At 30.6% G+C, this 21,558-nt stretch overlaps 1 protein-coding gene across 10 annotated transcripts in view; it reads left to right on the top strand.

The window, feature by feature from the left end:
- Positions 1–21,558, top strand: part of LOC111636733 (protein Gawky-like) — a 273,290-nt gene that overhangs the window by 98,880 nt on the left and 152,852 nt on the right. The window contains exon 1 of one of the 10 annotated variants that reach the window (XM_023382054.1): positions 14,309–14,785. The exons of the other annotated variants lie outside the window; for them this stretch is intronic. The gene's annotated coding sequence lies outside the window, so the exon portion shown is untranslated. Of the gene's footprint in view, positions 1–14,308; positions 14,786–21,558 lie in introns of those variants that run through there. 10 annotated transcript variants of the gene reach the window in all.

Below are 21,558 nucleotides of genomic sequence, written 5' to 3' on the forward strand. Positions count from 1 at the left end.
ATATACTGTAAGCACAGAGAGGCAAATTACACGTTATGTAATTTTCCTCTTTTACTCATTAGAACTTCACTTGACTTGTTAAAAAACTTGTTTATTTTGGTTTCTTTTCTGCGTATTGAATACAATTGCTTGATATTGGCAATGCATGTACAGCTTGTTTGTTTATCCTGAAACTTGTCAAGAAGCTTGTTGCATTTTTGGAAAGGCTCAATGACCTTGCTAAATTTCAGCACTACATTTGGACCAACATCAGAATGTTCACTATGTGGCTCTTCCTCAATCATATAAGCTTGTTGACTCTATTTGTACAATTCTTCAATTGTACGTTACATACCCCCAGATGTAACAAGTGCATCATCAAGCTCTACAAATTCCCAGAAACATCCAAATACAGTAGAGCATTGATTATTCGACCCCGATTAACCGTCACCTTGGTTAACCGACCACGTTCTAGTCGGCAAATTCAAATGTCTGCTAGTGATGTGGTGCTTCAATATTTGGCTATGTCTTGGCTACTTTAATATTATTTTTACGTGTTTTAGCTGGCAACACTCATTCGACCATGAAAGGGAGCCAGTATTTAAACATGGCTTAATTTTCTAATTTTTAACGATACAATAGCAACGATTATTATTTTAAAAAATTTGATAGGCTTAACATGGAGGAAAATTCAACACGAAGTAGGTTAATAGCGATATACTAATTACATGGGATATAATAATATACTACGCTAATAATGGATTTTTTCATACTTTTCAGTTATCCGACCAATCCCAGTCCCCAATTGAGTCGGATAATCGATGCTCTACTGTATTAAAGAGATGTTAAAAAAGTGTGAAGTTTACAATAGATGGGGCTAGAAAAATCTGTCGTTCTGACTTACAGATTCTCTAAAATTACATTACATTTATTTGGTAGAACCTGGAAAAAAATCCTTTATTCCAAGAAATTTGTTATTACATGATCTATTAAAATGAGATTCTGCTGTACTTCTGAAGTCTCCAGTTGTGTTAATATTTAACCTGTATGGTTATATGGTAATTCTAAACTTCATAGACTTGTCTGGAAGAGATAAATGAATAGAAGTCTAATTATTATAATTGACAACAGATAAGCATGGTATGCAGAGAATGCATGTTTAAATTTTGTTTTTGGATTAATCTTTTCTTAAAAATTATTAACACAGTGAAGTGTTAAAAATTCAGACTAATCTGGATTTTCAAATACAGAGAAATCACAGTCTATCTTTTCTGTATCAATTGTTTTCTCACAGCTATCAGTTTTCTCCAGTTCCAAATAAGGACCCTTATATATAATATTTTTTTCTGTAATTTTTTTTTTCCTGCCTAGTTCCCTGTCCCTCAATGTTTGTTATGTATTTTAACTAAAAGAAAGATATTATTTCACATCAATCATTCTACCCACAATAGAGGGTGCTAAATTGAGACACTGATTTTTGTGTACTAATAATGAAAACTCCCCATATCTAAAAGTTAAATCCAAAGTTAAAAGAAAAGATAAAAAAAGATTTGTACATGAATGTTCATATACAAAACTCAACCAATTTCCCAAATAGCTCCACTTGATATACTGTACTTATCTAATAGGGTAATAAAATATAATATTGTAATCTTGCTGAAAGAAAGATTGTCTTTTAATTCTTGCAATTATTTACATATTGGGTGCATTTTCTGATAAAACTGCTTAAAACCACTTTGTTAAAAGACAATTAAGCTATTTCCACTTTAAGTTTGCTGCAGCTCTTGTGCACTGAGGTTCCAAATGCTGAAAACAGAAATTAAGATGGATGCCATCATAAATTATATGCATATTATGCACTTAAAATTAAGAATGTGACATACAAAAATGTATTTTGAACTGGTTATCTGAAAAATTAGAAGTGCACTTTTCTACATTATCTTCTATATTGATATAGACTTCTTCAGATTTATTAGTAATGGTGAATGCACATGTTATACTGTTGTTAATGATATAAGTAATGCATTTTTATAAAATATTGAATTTTTATGATTGGCTGCCTCCAATATTTTAATATATTAAGTATTCTTACCAAAATAAAATAGAATAAATTACAGTATTCTTAAAATTTTTTAGAATAAATGCACATTTGTGTGCAAGTGTCATATTACAGGCTATCATATAGGCATATCACTGAGAAATATACATTTTGTATGAGATCAACAATAAAAACATTGACGTCATAAATTTCTTGTGTCAATTGTTTTCCTGCATCAGTCATTTTTTCTCTGCAAGTCCTGCCAAAAATAATAAATCAAGGTTTCACTGTATGTACTGTGTATATACTGTGTATATACTGTATATATAATGTAAATTAGCATATTAAGACTTTGGACTTCAACTAAACAGTAATTCACATTTAGATGTTCTAAGTTCAAGCCAGTATTTTACAAAAAATATAGGAATGTTTACAAATATTTAAAATGTTATTTGCAGAATCACTATATTTAAACAAAAAATATGTTAATTATAATTTTGAAATTAAAAAATTAAAATTTTTGAATTTNTATATATATATATATATATATATAATAATTCTATAAAAATTCTAAATATGATTTTCGTTTAATTTATCACATATCCAATATATTAAGGTAAGCATCTCTAATCTCGTAGAATCGACGTTAATTGTGAATTAGTATTTTAAAAAGGCATTTGTTGGCGAGAAACATGCTAGTTTATTTTATATTCGTGCATGGTAAATAAATCACATAATGCCGAATGGTTTAGAGACTGACGTCTCTGTTAAATCATTAAACTACTGCGATCATTTTATATTTAAAGGGATTTGTATTACGGGAGAAATTAATAATGGTATATAAAGCGATATAAATTTAGATTAACGCTTCACAACTGTTTTTATGAATTTTTCTAATCTTCAAACTTGGGTTGTTTTCGTTAAATATTTGAAATCGTATAGATATTAGGCGGTCACGACGGGCAATTCTCGACTTTATTTACAGTAAATTTCACGTGCACGGATTTGTATATAAATAACGCGAAAAAGAAAGATCGGCGTGTAATTTCGCGCAATATCGAGCCAATTAAAGTTTCGGTATTTTTGTATTATTTTTAAGTTTCGGTATTTCGTTCCGCACGACGACAATACGCGTCGTATTTTAAATTCAAAAATTCTCGAACGTGTTGCCATTTCGGAAATTGAGGGGGAAATCGATTATTACGATCGTCGTCGAGATGGGCGATACGTTTTGTCCATGTCGATTATATACGTCTCTACGCGTCTATATATATGTGTGTGTGTATGTGCGCGCATATATTATATATAAATACACGAATAAATTGTAAATGCGTAGAATAATATATTTATGGTAGAAAAATAATAATAATATTTTTTTAATAGCTGATTCCAGATTTTAATGCTTTACTGTAATTTGAAAGTAAACTAGTTAAATTTCTTAGATGATGAGTCTAATTGCCTATGTTTATGCCAAATTCTTTTATTGGTTTTATTCTACTGTTATCATAATCTGGTTCACTAGGTACTATTGTAATTTAGACTTTAGTTGCTTCATACAAAAGTCTCTTGTAAAATACATATCAATGAATAGTTTAAAAATAACATTCCATTCTAATAACTGATATAAAACAAAATTTTCATAAATAATGAGTAGAAATTAATTATGTGAACATTTATTCAATCAATGAAAAATCATTGAACTTCCTTTAGACAGATGATTTCTGACATTTACTGGACAGTTTTGAAATAGACAATTGATATTTTGATTGTGATTAAATGTAAGATATTAAAATTATATCTCATTAGAACTATATATGTTTATATTAAAATTTTATATATTATACCTCTATATTAAAATAAGATATTAAGATATGGTGGAAGCCTGCAATTTTGAAAATCAGATATTGTTAACTTGACATTTTACTATATTTTTGATAGGTCTAATATATTATTCTACTTAAGAAAACCTCATTAAGTTAATGTGGTCAATAGATGACCCCATTAACTATGTTTGACATATTTTAAAAAGAAAAAGCAAGTTTTTCTGAGAAGCTGTACTCCTATTGTGTGAACACCTGTATACACTCCCTTTTCTTTTATCTCTGTTCACTTCACTACCCCACTTCACACAAAAACTGCTTTTATCTTAATCCCTTCATCTGGAAAATACCCCAGAGAGAACTGTCTTGTTAGTTCTCAAATTTCATTTTATTCATTTGTGTACAACAGCTGACTCTGAACTGGTAGTATTGATTATTATTGAATAATTGACTGTTGATACAGTATTATTAACTATTATCCCATATTCAAAGTTGGCAGAATGCCTATTGGCTAATAACATTATTGGTGCTTGATATTACCAATATTGGGAATTATTGATATATACAAAGTTAATTTAACAGTTCACTGCTAACAAACCCTGAAATTTAAAATTGTCCACAAATTTCAGTTGTTTTTAATGTAAATACCAAGTTTCAAGTACAGTATCAATAGTTATGATTCCTAACTGATTTCCTAGAATTTCCATTTATTTAATGTTCAGAAGCTGGAAATATGCTTTTGATTAGCTCACAAATTTCAACTGTAAACAATTTGAATTTGAAAATTAATCTTATCTAAAATTTTAAATTTATTATGTTTGTTTAAAATAAATTAATTGACTAATGGTGATACTTAAAAACAGTATAAATAGGCAATTTTTGTTTGATATATGTGCTTTCTAATAAATTTATTATTATTTAAAAAATAATAATTTTACCTTAGAAATTGCCCCCCCCTTTTTTTTTTAAATCTAAACCTGTTCAGATAATGATATCTTGTGATAGATTCATTTTCTTTAATATACTGTACCACTGTTTAAAGCTGTTATATTATAGTTAAAAATCAGTCATTTAAGATTTTAAATTTAATTGGCTAAAAATTATAAAAATTAACACAGATTAATAGAAAATGAAAAAAATCTTAAGTTTTCTAACAAATTATTATATATTTCTATTAAGCCAACATAAAAATACTGCACATAATTAGAAATTTAAATATAATTAACAAAATTAAATTTGTATAAAAACATAATGCTTATGTAAGTGTGCATTACATTATTATTCAGAACATCATGTATGATATTAATTATATGCTAAAACTAACTTCAAGAAATAGTGTATGACATTACAAAATTTTTAATATTGAAATAAAGTGGTTGAAGTAATTTGTTGTTATAGAATTTTATTGATTAATAATTATAATTCATAACAGGAAATAAATATTGTCAAGCTATCAATTACTACACAATTTCATATCAAACATTATTGTGCACACCACATTTTTACAATCACTTCACATACTGTATCACTATTAACACTTAAAGCAAAAGTAGAAATTCTAAGAAAATTTGAAGATGACCATAGGCAGTCTGATACTCTGAAAAATATAGCATCTCATATACAACAGTAATGACATTTTGAGGAATGAGGAGAAAATTCTAAGACTTGAATTGCCAGAACCTATGAGAAAACACATGTAAATATCCAACTTTGGTTTTGTTGAGGAAACCATTTAAATGTAGTTTAAATCTATGCCAGAGCTAGAAATTCCTATATCTGTTCCAGTTACTTTACAAAAGGCTGAAGATTTCATTGAGAAATTGGGTATGATGGATTTCCATGCAAACATGGCTGATTAAATCAATTCAAGCAATTCTACGGGATTATTTTTTGATTTGTTTATGGTGAAATGTCTTCTGTTCCTGAAGATAAATTAGTGGATTGGAAATAACATCTTTAACTGCAATCTTTAACTGGCCTTTTTACAAATTGTTTCCAGAGAAGACATTGGCTTTTAAAAGGGATCCTGTAGTGATGGCAAGAAAAGCATGGAATATTTGACTGTCCTTTCTACAGTGAATATGAATGGTATGGATAAACTGAGACGATTTCTTGATTGTAAATGTAGACACTCACAAAAAGGTGTAAAGACTCTGCTAGTTTATTATGAAAGTAAGAAAGTCATGGATGATGTCTCCAATTTTTTTAATGTTGGGTAAGAAAACAGGATGTTTTCTTTGAAGAGTAGGAAAGTACTTGATTCTGGATAATTGTACAGGTCATCCACATTTAGAAAATTTCTCTCTCTCTCTCTCTCTCTCTGTGGTACAGGTGTTTCCTTCCTCTAGGTATATCTGATTTTCCAGCTGTTAGACCAAGGAGTTATCTATAGCATTAAAAACTTTTATGAAGAATGAATACAATTGGAAGAAAAGTCAGAAATCTGTTTTGGATTCATATGGAGCAAGGAATCTTTAATATGGGTGGAACGGAATTGTTTTACAGCCTGCTGCTTAAGACATTTGCTGCAAAAAGTGAAAAGTATTCTGGGGAAAGCTAAGCAAGAAACAAATAAGTATTTTATTGTGATGCAACATGGAGGAGACTGAAAAGCTTTGACCTTGTATTGTACTAATTTGCAAACAAATAAAATGCTTCAAGAACCTATAGCAATAACACTTTCTTTGTGATTATGCTGCAAATGTTGTAGCCTGGATCACAACACAGATCTTCTGAGAATGACTTGTGAAATTAGATATTCCTTTTGTAGCATGCCATCTGTATATTTCCTGCTTCTGGACAGACATACTGTCCATTGCTGAAGGTAGGTCTCTGAAAATCATAAAGCTGTTCTATCATCCAGCAAAGAAATCTATGTTACAGCCAGGGTATAATCCATCATTTGAAAAAGATTTATTGAGGATGACTGGTAAAATATTTAGTGCTTCTAGAAGGCAAGAATACCTTGCCTCCATTATGGAGCATTCTTGATAAACTAAGAAATGTGGCTTGTGCCTGGGGGAAAAGTTTCACCTGAAATGATTTCCAGTTGCTATTAGGAAGACTGGTCTTATCAAAAAATAGCATAGATGTGGAAGATGAGCCAGATATGGACCGTGAAGATTCTGAAAAAGAATGGACAACTAAGGAAGCATCAACTCTTTTAAATCTGATTTGAGAGACTGAAATTTGATGATGAGTTGGCAAGCAAAGATTCCCATGGAGGAGGAATTAGCCAGAAGAGACATTAACATCAAAGGAGAAAATGAAATGGAGGCAAATGATGATTATCATATTGAAGAAGCAGGTTATAGCTTATTGCTAAAAGCACATGCTAAGAATGTATTGGCTGTACTGGAAAATGTGTTAATGTGTTTAGTTTCACTGTTTGCCAGAACTCTGAATTACTTTGACAAGTAAAATGATGTAAAGAACACACAGAAAACAAAAGTAGTGCAAATAGATGGATTCATTTTTCAAATGACTAAAACATATCTTGCATTAAAATAAATATCACACCTTTGGGATTATTTTGTTTTTGTAATTTCTAATTAAAGTTCTGAGGAAAATGTATTGATAATTTATCTATTTGTAATCATATGGAATTACTTGGCAATCTAGAAGGTAAAGGAAATTTTCTGGGATTTGTAAAGATGCCATACTATTTTCATCCAGTTATTTGAGAACACATAGAAATGCAAACATAAATTTGGGACCATTAATTGGGAAAAAATATTCAGAATGAAAGTACTAAACTGTTGGCACTTGAGAGTGGAAAAGCAATAGTAGGAAAAGTTAAAAAAGCAAAGTACTTTTCAGTTATATTGGACTGCACAAAAGACATTTTCCAAAATTAAACAGAAAACTGTTGATATCAGATTCTTTTATCAGATCATAAAAACTGAGGAACACTTTCTTAACTTTGTAAAACTGGATGTTGCAAGAAGTGAAATCTTGTTGGAACTGTTTCTATGTGAACTAAATAAATTACATCTAGATATTGAAAACTGCAGAGATCAATTGTATGAGAATAAGCACTGCTCATGTTTACTCCAATCTGGGTGCAATGAAGAATTCTAGAACTATGTATTTTTCATTTCATGTAATTTGCATAGTCTTAATCTGGTGGATTAGGAATTTTGCCAAATCATTAACATGTTTGGATTAGTTCAATACATGTACAACTTCTTTGCTGCACCTGTTACGATATGTACTGGTGGCGACATATAGCGGCCAACAGAAAAACGAAAGTAGTCTGTCGTCTGTCATACAGTCCATAATGAGTGTCTCCTCTTTAGTAGTAATAAATAATAATTTAAGTTTTGTCAGTCTTGTGCATTATACAACATATAATATAACATGGTGTCAGAATTATAGTCAGCAGCTCGAAATAATGAGTTTACTGGTCAGTAACGCAGGTCAGCCATCTTTAACTTTATCCCGTTTAAGTGGTCAACAGGAACTATCCGGCAATCCAGTTCCATCGTTATTATTAGAAGGAAATTTAGCTCATAACTGGTCAATCTGGTATCAGAAATTTAAAATATTTTTGCGCGCTAGTAATTTAGAAAATGAAACTGATTCCCGTAAAGTCGCCATATTTTTACGTTTTGTGGGAGAAGACGCGTTACAGGTTTTCAATTCCTTTAACTTGGATATGGACAATTGTCAATATTTGGATGTAGTAAAAAAATTTGAGTCTCATTGCAAACCTAAAACTAATCTCACGATTGAGAGATATAATTTTTTGACCAGAAGACAAAAACCAGACGAGTCAATCGAAGACTTCGTAACTGCACTAAAGAACCTAAGCCTAACGTGCGAGTTTGATAATCTCCGAGAGAGTTTGGTCCGAGACATGTTTATTGTAGGTTTGTCGTCAAATAACAAAGACACCAGAGCTAGGCTACTTCAAGAAGAAGGCTTAACCTTAACGAAGGCCATCAGCATAGCCAAAAGCATCAAAATTACTCATCGTCAGGCGGAGCAGATTGAAAAGAACAGTGATGCACAGATACTCAAAGTCGAAAAGTTCAATTACAACGGCACTCGTCGTGGAAATCTACAAAATAAAGCAGCAAGTAGTGGAAGGAGGACAGTCTTAGGTGGTCATCGAGAGTCGTTATCATCAAAGTTCTCAAGGTTTCGTCAAACAGGTCAGGACAATCAATTATTATGTACAACATATAATATAACAGCACCAGGATCAGGAAAGAAGAGTGTGTCCTTTTGAAGCATGTGGAAAATTTCTCTCATAGCATTGTCTGAAATGCACTAGGAATCCTGCATTGAAAGCTTCAAATGCTTAAAATATTACTGATGATGTTATGTTTCTTGCCTATATTAATAATTTCCCATATATTTGTTATCTTAACCATTAAATTAGGCTTATTACATTTTCAGCAAATTTTATCAACTTTCTAAAAATATACATTTGATAAAAAAATATACGGCCAGGACAAATTAATTATTACAAAAAATTTTTAAAAAGATTCTTCTAAGACAATACATACAGATGTCTTTATTCCAATCCAGTCCTTTCAAATGCACATTTGAGGAATTAACAATTTCACAGTGGAGTTGACCTTTCTTTATAGACTACTCATCCACCTCTAAATGTAAAACACTTAAAATATCCCTCTGGCAGTGGCACTTCATATAAAATTAAAAATATACATTTGATAAAAATATATGGCTAGTCATAAGCATATTTTTAATTTTATATGAAGTTCCACTGCCAGAGGGATATTTTAACTGTTTTACCTTTAGAGGCAATGAGTAGCCTATAAAGAAAGGTCAACTCTACTGTGAAATTGTTAATTCCTCAAATGTGCATGTTTTTGTAACTTATCAACTCTCTATTTACCTAATATGCATTTCGACCTATTTAGCTCTTTTTGATTGGTTTTTACATATTATAACAGCAATACAAAAAATGACACATGATAACTGCATATATAACTCTTATTACAAATAATCATGTTTATTTTTAAGATTGCCTTTATAAGAAATAAAAACCATTCGATAAGAGCTAAATAGGCCAAAATGCAAATTGGATAAATAGAGTTGATAAAATTCGCTGAATGTAATAAGCCTGACTTTTTAATGGTTAAGATAACAAATATATGGGGAAAGTGTAAAATATGAGTTGTTAATATTATTAATGCATTTGTTGAAATCACTAAAATGGCATTTGATGTTGATTGCTGCTATGAGACAGTCTTGGAAAGCAAGAATTTCATTTTTGTTTTGAAATGCTGAGTAGCCATTTCACGTAACATTCTGTTCCATTTCTGTGAATATGGTCAGCAAAGATCTTGTCTGAGAATGCTGATTCAGAGAAAGTAATCAATGATTTAAAAAAATTAATCCAAAAGTGGAGAAGTTCAATGATGATGGTATGACAGACTGCATATTCTATGTTACAGAGGTTACCCAGGAAATAGAAGAAAAGTTTGAATATGAAAACCCATTCATATGAAGCCCTCTAAACCAATTTTAAGAATCAAGAAATGCTCTTTTGTACAGAGTTCTGTATTTTAATTGTGGACCAGATAGTTCTATCATTTAAACTCTCTTTCAATTATTTCAATTTCACTATCATATATTTGGGTTTTTTTATGTAGCATCTACAATTATTCTGATACTAATAAAACTCAGATTTTCCAGAAATGTTTTGACAAGATGGAATTTGTACTTGAACACCAATGTGTACTGTGCTTGAACATTAATGATAAAATATGATGGTATACCATTCTGTTGAAAAGCAATGATGTCCAGGAGATATTTCTTATTTCTTATTAAGCTGTGGTATCAGCCATTTCCAAAACATTTTTTTAAATAAGTGATAGCATTCACAGGTTAACTGAAAATAAAGACCAGCAATCAAATTTGGCTGTCATTCCATAACATGAAGAGAATTTATTTTCAGTTCAATTGCAAAATATGGATTGTCCTTGGCAAATCACATGAGATTGAGAACATTGTTAAAGTAAAAATTCATCTTTACACATTCCAGTGAGCATTGGAATCAAATGAAACTTTATTAGTATGAACATAATGATGAGAGTAATAAGTGATTACAATATACTGAGTAACATAATGATGAGACTAATAGCAAATTGATAATTTCCTGTGGAACAATGATACAATTTAAAGAAATATTCCAAGTTTGTAGCTCTTTCCTGGACACATGCAATGATGTGGTTGAATAGATTTTCCTGCAGATGTTGCAACTGCTGCTCCAGAACACACACACACTACACACGCACACGGTTGAAACTGGCTTTCCATTATGTTTTACAAATGCTCCAACAAATTTGGAAACTGGACAAACCAACAAAGTGTTTGATGGAGACATTTCTGGGAAACCCTAACTGTGTGGTTGAGTATTATCTTGCTGGAAAATGGCTGTTTGTAGTTTTGCTTTGAAAAGCAACAAATAAGGGCACAGGATTTCCTAAATGTATTGCTGTGCTGTTCATGTTCCTTGTACCACTGTTTGCATGTAACTGTCATACAAGACTCCCGAAATCAGTAGTGTGGGCAGTGTACTTCTGAACAGTAAAGATGGAATTGAAGTTCAAACAAAGCAGATGATAATGGGGTATGCCAAATTTCACAGTAATTGGAAAATTTTATCTGGGTGCATAACTTTTCAGTTAATGAGTGTATTTTAATGTTTCTTTTTCTTTTACTTAAATCTTACAAACCTTTTATTTTGAGAAACTGTTTACTAGAGTTTATAGCATTCATTATTTGTATAATTCAAAATTTATGGGAAAAGAACTAAAAATAAATGACAGAATTTTGAAAGAATAAATAAACATTGAAAACAATGGCCTATAATAACACTGTTCAACATAGGTTTTGTAATTGAGACATGATTAACTAATCTTGCATAAATTTTGAATACTGTACATGAAAATGATAATGAAAATGTAAGATTAGTTGTTTGAAAGTTAGATGTGAAAATGGAAAGAAAGCAGAGTCTAATGAGATTTTCTTTTATTAGAAAGAAAATCTCATTAGAAAGAAAATGCATATACATGCTTCAAATACTATCTTTTTGTTTGTCTCTTATTTTTCATTTCTGGAGTGTCTCTCCTGATCATCCAGCAGTAATCTGCCAACATTGCAGTAATCTGCCACCATTTATCTTTGTAATGCTTTTCAATGACTGTCATAACCTGATGAAAACACACTCCAGGTTTGTCACTGTGAGTGCACCACAATTAGAGAAGAAATCTAAATGAGAATAGAGGGTATGCAGTTTCATGGCATTCTGTAGGTAATTTTCTCCTATGCTCTTAGAAGTTCATCCATAAGCTGATGGAAATTTTCAGCTCTATTTCCAATAAACTAGTTGATACAATTTTGAATATTTTTCATGCTTCTCTTTTGCTGTTCTTCAACCAACTTAAATTCCTCATCCTACTGAAGTTGTGTGATCTGGAGACCAATAAATATTCCCTTCTTGATTTTTTCTATGGTAATCCTTTGGAAATTGCTTACACAAATAGAGAAATGAATCAGTTTCTATCGATAGCCATTACAAACTGATGAATTTGAGTTTAATGTGTAGAGGAGGAACAATGACTTTATCTGGAATGACAAACAACTAATACACTTCATTTTTCTGGTCTGGTATAAGTGATAATTGACAAGGCCAGTCTTTGTAATGATTTAATCTGTCACAACTGTCCCATTCACAGAGATAGCAACAGAATTTTGTGTAGTCCTGCTATAGTCCCATTAAAATAGTGATAACTTTAAAATAAAATCACAACACACATGCCACTCATGATTTTTGTACTGTAAGTCTAAGAAGGTTTTCCCACGACTGCATAGGTTTATTTAGTTTGGGTTGAAGAACTGAATACAGCACATTTCCATTGTGCAAAAGCACAGACTTCAAATTGACCTTCTAAGAATCTATAAACAAACTCCAATCGTTTTGACTGTATGTGATGCCCAAAGCTCTGCAGTAAGATCATTGACATTGTTACAAAAAGTGAGATCACCTTCTTGAGAATAGAACTGCAAAAAGCATTGTTGCTGGCAGAATTGTTGCCAAAACGAACCAATTTGGCATTTTCAATGTGATCTTCATGTTCAGCACCTCAAAGATATGTAAAATTACTTATTCAGGAGTCAGTTACACGTACAATACCTTCTACAGTAATTTTTTGTAGAATAGTGTAATTGATCAACGAGTTCGTTTGTGATTTAAGAAATTTAATAAAATGTTTAAATTCTGTCTAGATGATCAACGTTAACATTTTTGTTTTTACTTCTGTATTTTAAGTCTGTTCCAAACCGTAATTATGTAACTCTTGGATAAAATCAATAATTTGATACCGTATTCGCTACTTACAGTAGAAATAATGTTTTTGTACGACTTCCTCCAACGTTAGACAAGAAAAAATTTGATTTTTTTCCAGGTTTTTCATGTAAAATATTCGAAATAGTTTTGTAAAATTATTTACTTAAAAATATTTACTGGTTAAAATAACTGAAAGTTTTTGTCGCTTACTTGTAGCTAAAAACTGAACTTAAACACTGTCATAAGCAGGGAATATGGGAATTTTGTTTCCCTATTAAATGCGAAATGTTTGTGTATATGTATATATATATATATATATATATATAATAATTCTATAAAAATTCTAAATATGATTTTCGTTTAATTTATCACATATCCAATATATTAAGGTAAGCATCTCTAATCTCGTAGAATCGACGTTAATTGTGAATTAGTATTTTAAAAAGGCATTTGTTGGCGAGAAACATGCTAGTTTATTTTATATTCGTGCATGGTAAATAAATCACATAATGCCGAATGGTTTAGAGACTGACGTCTCTGTTAAATCATTAAACTACTGCGATCATTTTATATTTAAAGGGATTTGTATTACGGGAGAAATTAATAATGGTATATAAAGCGATATAAATTTAGATTAACGCTTCACAACTGTTTTTATGAATTTTTCTAATCTTCAAACTTGGGTTGTTTTCGTTAAATATTTGAAATCGTATAGATATTAGGCGGTCACGACGGGCAATTCTCGACTTTATTTACAGTAAATTTCACGTGCACGGATTTGTATATAAATAACGCGAAAAAGAAAGATCGGCGTGTAATTTCGCGCAATATCGAGCCAATTAAAGTTTCGGTATTTTTGTATTATTTTTAAGTTTCGGTATTTCGTTCCGCACGACGACAATACGCGTCGTATTTTAAATTCAAAAATTCTCGAACGTGTTGCCATTTCGGAAATTGAGGGGGAAATCGATTATTACGATCGTCGTCGAGATGGGCGATACGTTTTGTCCATGTCGATTATATACGTCTCTACGCGTCTATATATATGTGTGTGTGTATGTGCGCGCATATATTATATATAAATACACGAATAAATTGTAAATGCGTAGAATAATATATTTATGGTAGAAAAATAATAATAATAAACGTTATATGAACGATTGGTCGGTGAGGAAAATAATGTTAAAGAAATAAAAATATTATTATTTATTTTTTACGTATTTTTACTTGTCGAAACGAACGAGTGGAAATGTGTTAGGTGGCGTTTTTTAAAAAGCCAGTACCAAGCGATGGTCGGTCGCACGACCGTAGTCGTCCCACATCGCCGCAGTAGAAACCAGGCGAACGTCATCGACCGATCGTCCCAGACTATCGAGCCGGACGGGAGCGCTTAGTCGCGTCTAGTAATGTAGTGGTAGGTCGAATAGGTTGATTTCTAGACGCACGTCTCGTACGTCATCTGTCCGCCCCTCTTTTACAATTTGTATCTTTCTTACGGGGCGACATATTCCGGAGTTAGAGACCGACGACGTTGCGTATCCCGTTCTGTTATGGAAGGTTTTCGAACGATTTCTGAATCTTCGTACGTTTCACCCTCTTCGTACAGTTCCACACCAGCCGCAGGTTAGTCCATTTTATCTGTGTCGTAATTACGGGGGGTTTCTGGCCGACGACGACGACGTCGCGCTGTCCGTTATTATCGTATCGATTCGTTAGAACCGATGGCCATTCGATAGAATTCTTTTAAAAAGTTACTTTAATTCGTTAAGCGACGACGGTTTACGAACGGACGCATTTTAATTTCCTCCCGAATTTCGATCGATGATTTTATAAAGCCAGGCCGTTTCCTCCATCTGTCTGTCTGTCTCTCTCTCGCTCCCCGTTTGATGGAGTTCGTTCGGAGGGATGCTAAGGGGGACCGACCGGAAAGACTACCACCGTAAAGAAGGAAAAAATATATGTTATATATATAGATCGTGTGGGAAAATTACGGGAATTCGTGCGGAATCTCAAAGCCTTCATTTTGACACGTTTAATGTACAAATGTACAGTACTTTTCTCCGATTCGTAGTTAAATAGAACATCAAAAAAATAAAAAATTCTCTCGATTTTTAACTTTCGCGATTATTTTAACATGCGTAATAATCGTACACTTGGATTCCGTAATGAAAAATTAGAAATTTTCACTGGCAAATTGCTTAAACTTTTCCAGTGACCTTTTTTGTTAATTTTTTTTTTGACTGTTTTTGTTTTCCCGAATGGCAATTTTTAGTTGTGATTCAATTATAAACCGATCTGTTTGGCATTTTAGTGAATAGAGGTCATTAATGTGCCGTGTGTATATTTGAGGATGTGATTTATTTATAAGTTTTTACTTCTCCGTACAAAGAACTGCGAAAGAATGAGAAGAATTTTGTATGTTTTTATACAAAAAGCTAATAATATATTTAAAACTGAAATATATAGATTATTTCCAATATACATTATTTATATGCATATTTTACAATAAAACTGAGCCAAGATTTGTTTTCAAATGAAAAGTAAGACTAAAAACATTGTATTTGAATCTTCGTTTCAATATTTACACTCATTGCCATAAAAATTAGCACACCAAGAAGGAGTTGTCGAATCACTGCAAAATTTGACATACAGAAAGTCTCAAGTACCGTGTTTCCCCGAAAATAAGACATCCGCAGAAAATAAGACTTAGCATTGGTTTTGCTGAATTGTGAAATATAAGACCTCCCCCTGAAAGTAAGACGTAGCGAAGTTTTTTTAGTCGAAACGGTCATCGACAAATGGTTGAAAGTGGCCGTTGGCTTTTTGAAAGTACAGCCACTGATTGGTCAGCAGACAATTACGCCACACGGCATGATTTGCGTAAGACTATGGCTTGGGAATCACAGATTTGCATAACGTTACGGCTGGTGATGGCTAATTGGTCGGCCCGGAATCACACCACATNTTAGCTGTAGTTTTATTTATGGAACATTTAATATTTATATATTATATTCTAAATGTTGATACCTATTCAAAAAGTTTCTTTTTTAAAGATTGTGGAGGAATATTCTTTTTCAAAAATAAAAACTTGCACGAGTGTAAAGAAGTTTGAGTGGTGATTATTTATAATCATTAAAAAAAAACCTTTCTAGGCCATACACTAGAGCTGAATCTTCAGATAAGAATTCAAATAACCAATGTTAAACCGACCAAAAATAAACATTTAAAAATCACGTAGCAAATAGTTTTGCTCGAATACGTCGTAGAGCTTTCTTAGAGATTTTATAACGGTGATTCTCTCTTATTTAAACCGTAGAATGTGTCTTTAAATTAGATTAAATAATTATATAGTGTTTTAATTAATTTTCCTAATAATTTCATTTAATGCTTTTAATTTAGAATGTATCAAAGATGTAAAAATAATAATATAGTAATAAAATAATTAACATAAACATTGATGATACAAATTTATGAAATGTACAATGCTAATAATTTATAATAATAATAATTAGAAATATTTTAAATACAGATATATAGTTTGCCGAGGAAATAATTTAATAATATATATGTAGCAGTAACGTACTGTGTTTCTATATTCATTGTATTTAACAGGTAGTCAGAATAGACTATCTCTCTGACCTTGAGCTAGTTAAGTTGCACTCTTGCATTTAATAACATAAGTGAAATATCACTGGTCTACGTTATTAATTGATTATAAGATTTATAGATAATATTTTCTTATGAAAGTCAGAAAAATACTCTGAAAAATGAATAGTATTGATGACATGTTTATCTGTTAGAGCTGATGGCTTGTAGCATATACCATACATTAATTGCTAAATAATAATTCAAATATACTGTATAATTTTTTAAATGATAATATATTTTTATCTAAATATCAGACTTACGATGAATAGTGATATGTAATTTATAGGCCTATGTATTTGTTTTAATTTATTTATTTTTTTGTTGGATAAATTTTAATATTCCATTGAGTATAACTAATAGGTTTTCTTCATGGCTAACAATATTTTTATTTTAAAATTCATGCTAGAAGCATGTATATTAAATATCAACTGGGTCAATATATAAAAATGCTGATGTATAAGCATTATTAGGTACAGTATTTACAGAAATCAGTTTAGTCTACTTTTAGACTGGAAGCTAAATATTAAATCTTTCCTCTTAAGTTTTTGAAATACATTTTCCAAGATTTCTGTCTTGAAATATGTGTTGAAAAACTTAATAATTATCATAGTATCAATGCTCAATAATTATCATGGTAACAATGCTCAAATTAAGCTCAAACTTACTTCTGTTTGTTTGGCTTTTTACTTCATTTTTTTTCCTGTGAAAAGCAATAATTTTAAATGTGAATTAAAATTAAATGCATGCTCATAGAAAACAACACAGTCATGCATTTAGGCTGTAGATTATAATCTTATATAAACATTGAATACATTTCAAGTTTATATATTATTTGAATTTAACATTTAATAGATTGTTATTTAATAGTTAAAGTAAAATTTAAGAATGAAAGTCATCAGATTACTACACACCAAATTTTATTGGTGAAATGAATAGTCACTTAGATTAAAACTGATAAATCAGAGGCCAACTTTATTAACAAATTTTAATACAAAATTGTACTAAAGTAAAAATTTAGAACCTTTCATTTGTGAATAGAGCAGAATTTGTGTTAAGAGGTTTGTTCAGTGAGTATAAATTACTCAAAATACATTTAATAACAAATCCACAATGTACAGGATGTATTAAATGTTTTTAAAATACACTTGATTTAATGGATTTTTGACAAACTCTTTCCCAATTAGTCTGTTAATTAAATTGGAGGTCTACTATACAGGATAATTGAGACAATAATTTTAGATATATAAATTATTATAAGTGGTGATAACTATTAAATACTGTCTTCAAAATACACTATAAAGCCAGTGTTTAACAAGTCAACAACTATTAAATACAGGTATACCTCGACTTATGTTATTTCCAATTATACATCGTTTGTCAAAAAAGTATATGGAAAAATAAAAATCAAGTTCAAATTATTTTATTCGACTTTACGTCTGACCGCCACAAATATTGAAGTCATAATATCATTAGAAAAATGTTTAAAGCACATAAAATCATATTAAAATATATACATTTACAAGTATGTACTGTAATGTATTTACAGTTCCTGCATTTGTAAATTTAGATTACTTTTTTGTGTACTATATTAAAAACTAAAATTTATTTGTTTGTAAGCTTAAAATAGATCCTTATTAACCATATATTATTAAAAATGCATTAATAAATAAATACAGAACTGGGAATGGTAATTTATGGTTTAGCTGAGTGACAAGTAGATTTGGAGACAAGTAAATTTGACTTATGTCGCCTCTCCTGGAACCAATTACCAACGTAAGGCAAGGTATACCTGTACATTATAACTTTAAATGTCAGCTACTTTTCTCCATTATAATACAGCAGATCTTTTCTGAATTATTAGATGATTTAACTTATCCATAATAATATATATGAGTATTACCTAATAAATGAAGCATAGAATATCTTAGTATAACCTTTCTGAATATAAACTTTTTATCATCATTTTTTGCATCAGAATCAGAATACATCAAATCTCTAATGTCATGGTAGTTTGGTTAAATATTAATTATTGAAACAAAGCAATTTGATCTCAGGATAAGTAGTTAGGTTGTCATTTTGTACATATGTTAATAGTTAAACTAATTGTTAAATAATTTACAATATTCTGGAAAAAGTCCTGGAGTAGGTCTTTAATTTGCTTCAGGTTAATCTTTTCTTACTTTGTTTGTGATTTAAATTAACCAAAATAATCCAGCATTTTAGAGATTTACTATAAACTTTGGGTTTGATGGTTTATATAAACCATCAAACCCAAAGTTTATAGATTATAAGTGAAAAAATCAGGTATGTTTAAGAATAGGTAAAATAAAAGAGAACTAAAAGTTTCATCTTTTTTAAATATGTTTTGTAAACTTTTATTGTTTTAGTTTGAAACTAAAAATCTAGATTAAAAGGCCAGTAGATGTTTTTTGCATAAAAACACATTTTATCAGAAGCAGCAATTGCAAAACTGATTTGTTAAACTCTATTTCTGTTGATGTTTACATATGAAATCAGCCAATTATAACAATACATTTGTAATTTCATTGTGCCAGCAAAACAAAATGGATGAGAAGAGATACCATAAATAATGTGTGTTGCAGAATGTAATTACGATAACATAATACTATTTGCAGATGCCATACTACTATATTTAATTTCTCTCCAGCTAAGTATTAAAAGAAAATGTCATTATTTACAATTATTGTTTGCCTCTATATTTTACATTAAGGGTTCCATACTCTTAATCCTCTTTAATTAGTAAGTATACAGTCATCTGTATAAAACTGAATATAATCATTTGAACTTAGCAGCATAAATTCAATCAGAGCTGTATTAGCTATTGAAAGTAATCAAAATTAAAAAAACAATTTGAGAATCAAAAAACAATTTCGAAAAGCTGTTCATTTTTCCTCCCTTCAATGTCCACATGTTTAACAATTTTTTCATAATAAAATTCACACTCCTTAGGTACAGAACACCCATTAGGATGATGATAAAATGTTTAAATTCTTTATTTTGTTGAAATTTTAGATTTTAGACTAGATGATAGTCAGTCACGGACAATTAAACATAATGTGTTATTTTGGTTTTAACAAAAATATCATTGAAATGTTGATATGATTCAAAATCTTTAACATCATTTCATATGAAGACCTCAATATCTTCCTGGATCAAGGCTGCATCATTTCATATGTTAAAGATATTTGATTTTATTTAATATATATGAGTTTGAAACTTTTTAATATTTCAAGTAAATTGGAAATTGATCAGAACAAAAATTACTTGTTTATATATACTTATTAATATGTAATAAAACTTTGGTTAGTTATGTTACCATGATCAACATAAGAAATGATTAGATAGAAATCATTGATATTTTGAAGGTATGCCATATTATTTGATATCATAACTTAATACGAATGAAACTAATATCTCCAGAAATCTGAACTTGTACGTAAACTGCATTTTGAAACACATTCAAATTTATCATATACAGTAGAGCCTCGAATACTCGGCACTCGATAAACCAGCACTCCAGATAACTCGGCCACACCTTGGCAGGGCGAAAATGAACTTAGGTGAACTTAATTTTCCCGTTTAAACTTAATCTTTTTATATGGAATGAAGATAGCGCTGATTGACCAATGAGCGCTTCGTAGTCCTATTGGAGGTCCGTGCGATCGTCCGACGATCGACGGCCAATCATCTATTCTGTTTTCAAAACTACCGGTCGTTTCTTGATCCGTATTTCTATGGCGACAACCATTGCTTGTTTGAAAAAGAGGAAAAGCGTGGGAACCATACATCTAAACGATTCCATCACGACAACAGTACTCTGCAATGGCATCTTCCGTTAAAAGAAAACAAGTGAACATGTCTATGGAGCAAAAGTTGCAGGCATTAAAGAGACTGGATAATAGAGAGAGTGTCAGTGCAGTGGCTAAGGACTTGGGAGTCGGCTAGATAATTTTCATTGTAGACAGCTTTATGCTTTTCTGAGGTCTGTCTTATCAGGTAAATTACTGTACACAGTGTATTCATTAATTTTCATTTTCGTATAGTAAAGGCTCTATGCCTTCATAAAGGACATACTTTTCCTTTGTTTAAGGGTATTTGGGCAGTTTATTCTCTGTTGTATTCTCAAGCAAACAATACATACAAGTACAGTACAATATTTTCTGAGGAAACACGCATACTTATCCTTTTTTTAACCCCATTCCCAATAACCCGGCATTTTCACAAAATCGGCCACCCTTCAGTCCACATTAGGCAGAGTTTTTGAGGCTCTACTGTACTAATAATTCAATGTAAATGCTTTGTTCTAAGTAACATATGGAAATAGACTATATATGAATAAATCTATTTTGTTGTTTGTATTTTTATTTGCAGTAATGCAGTGTACTTGGATTTAGTTTGAAGAGTTTTCTCAGCATGATTTTAAGCTAGTATTTTTGAAAATATTTCAATGACAGTATGAAAATATTTGATATCATAATTGTAAAACTTTATATTAATCAGTAGCAGCAAAATTTTTGATAATCAATCGACTGATCTCAATTTTTTCAAAATCATTTACAGTGGTACCTCAGGATACGAAATTAATCCGTTCCGAAACTGAGATCGTATCATGAAAATGTCGTAAGGTGGATCATCTTTTCCCATACGATTACATGTAAAACCAAATAATTCGTTCCAACGCGAAAAACATACTCAAATTAAAGACAAGTAATACATTAAAAAAAATA

The sequence above is a fragment of the Centruroides sculpturatus genome, unplaced genomic scaffold (genome assembly GCF_000671375.1).
Source record: "Centruroides sculpturatus isolate CEXI.00-Female unplaced genomic scaffold, Cexi_2.0 scaffold1083, whole genome shotgun sequence".
NCBI lineage: Eukaryota > Metazoa > Arthropoda > Arachnida > Scorpiones > Buthidae > Centruroides > Centruroides sculpturatus.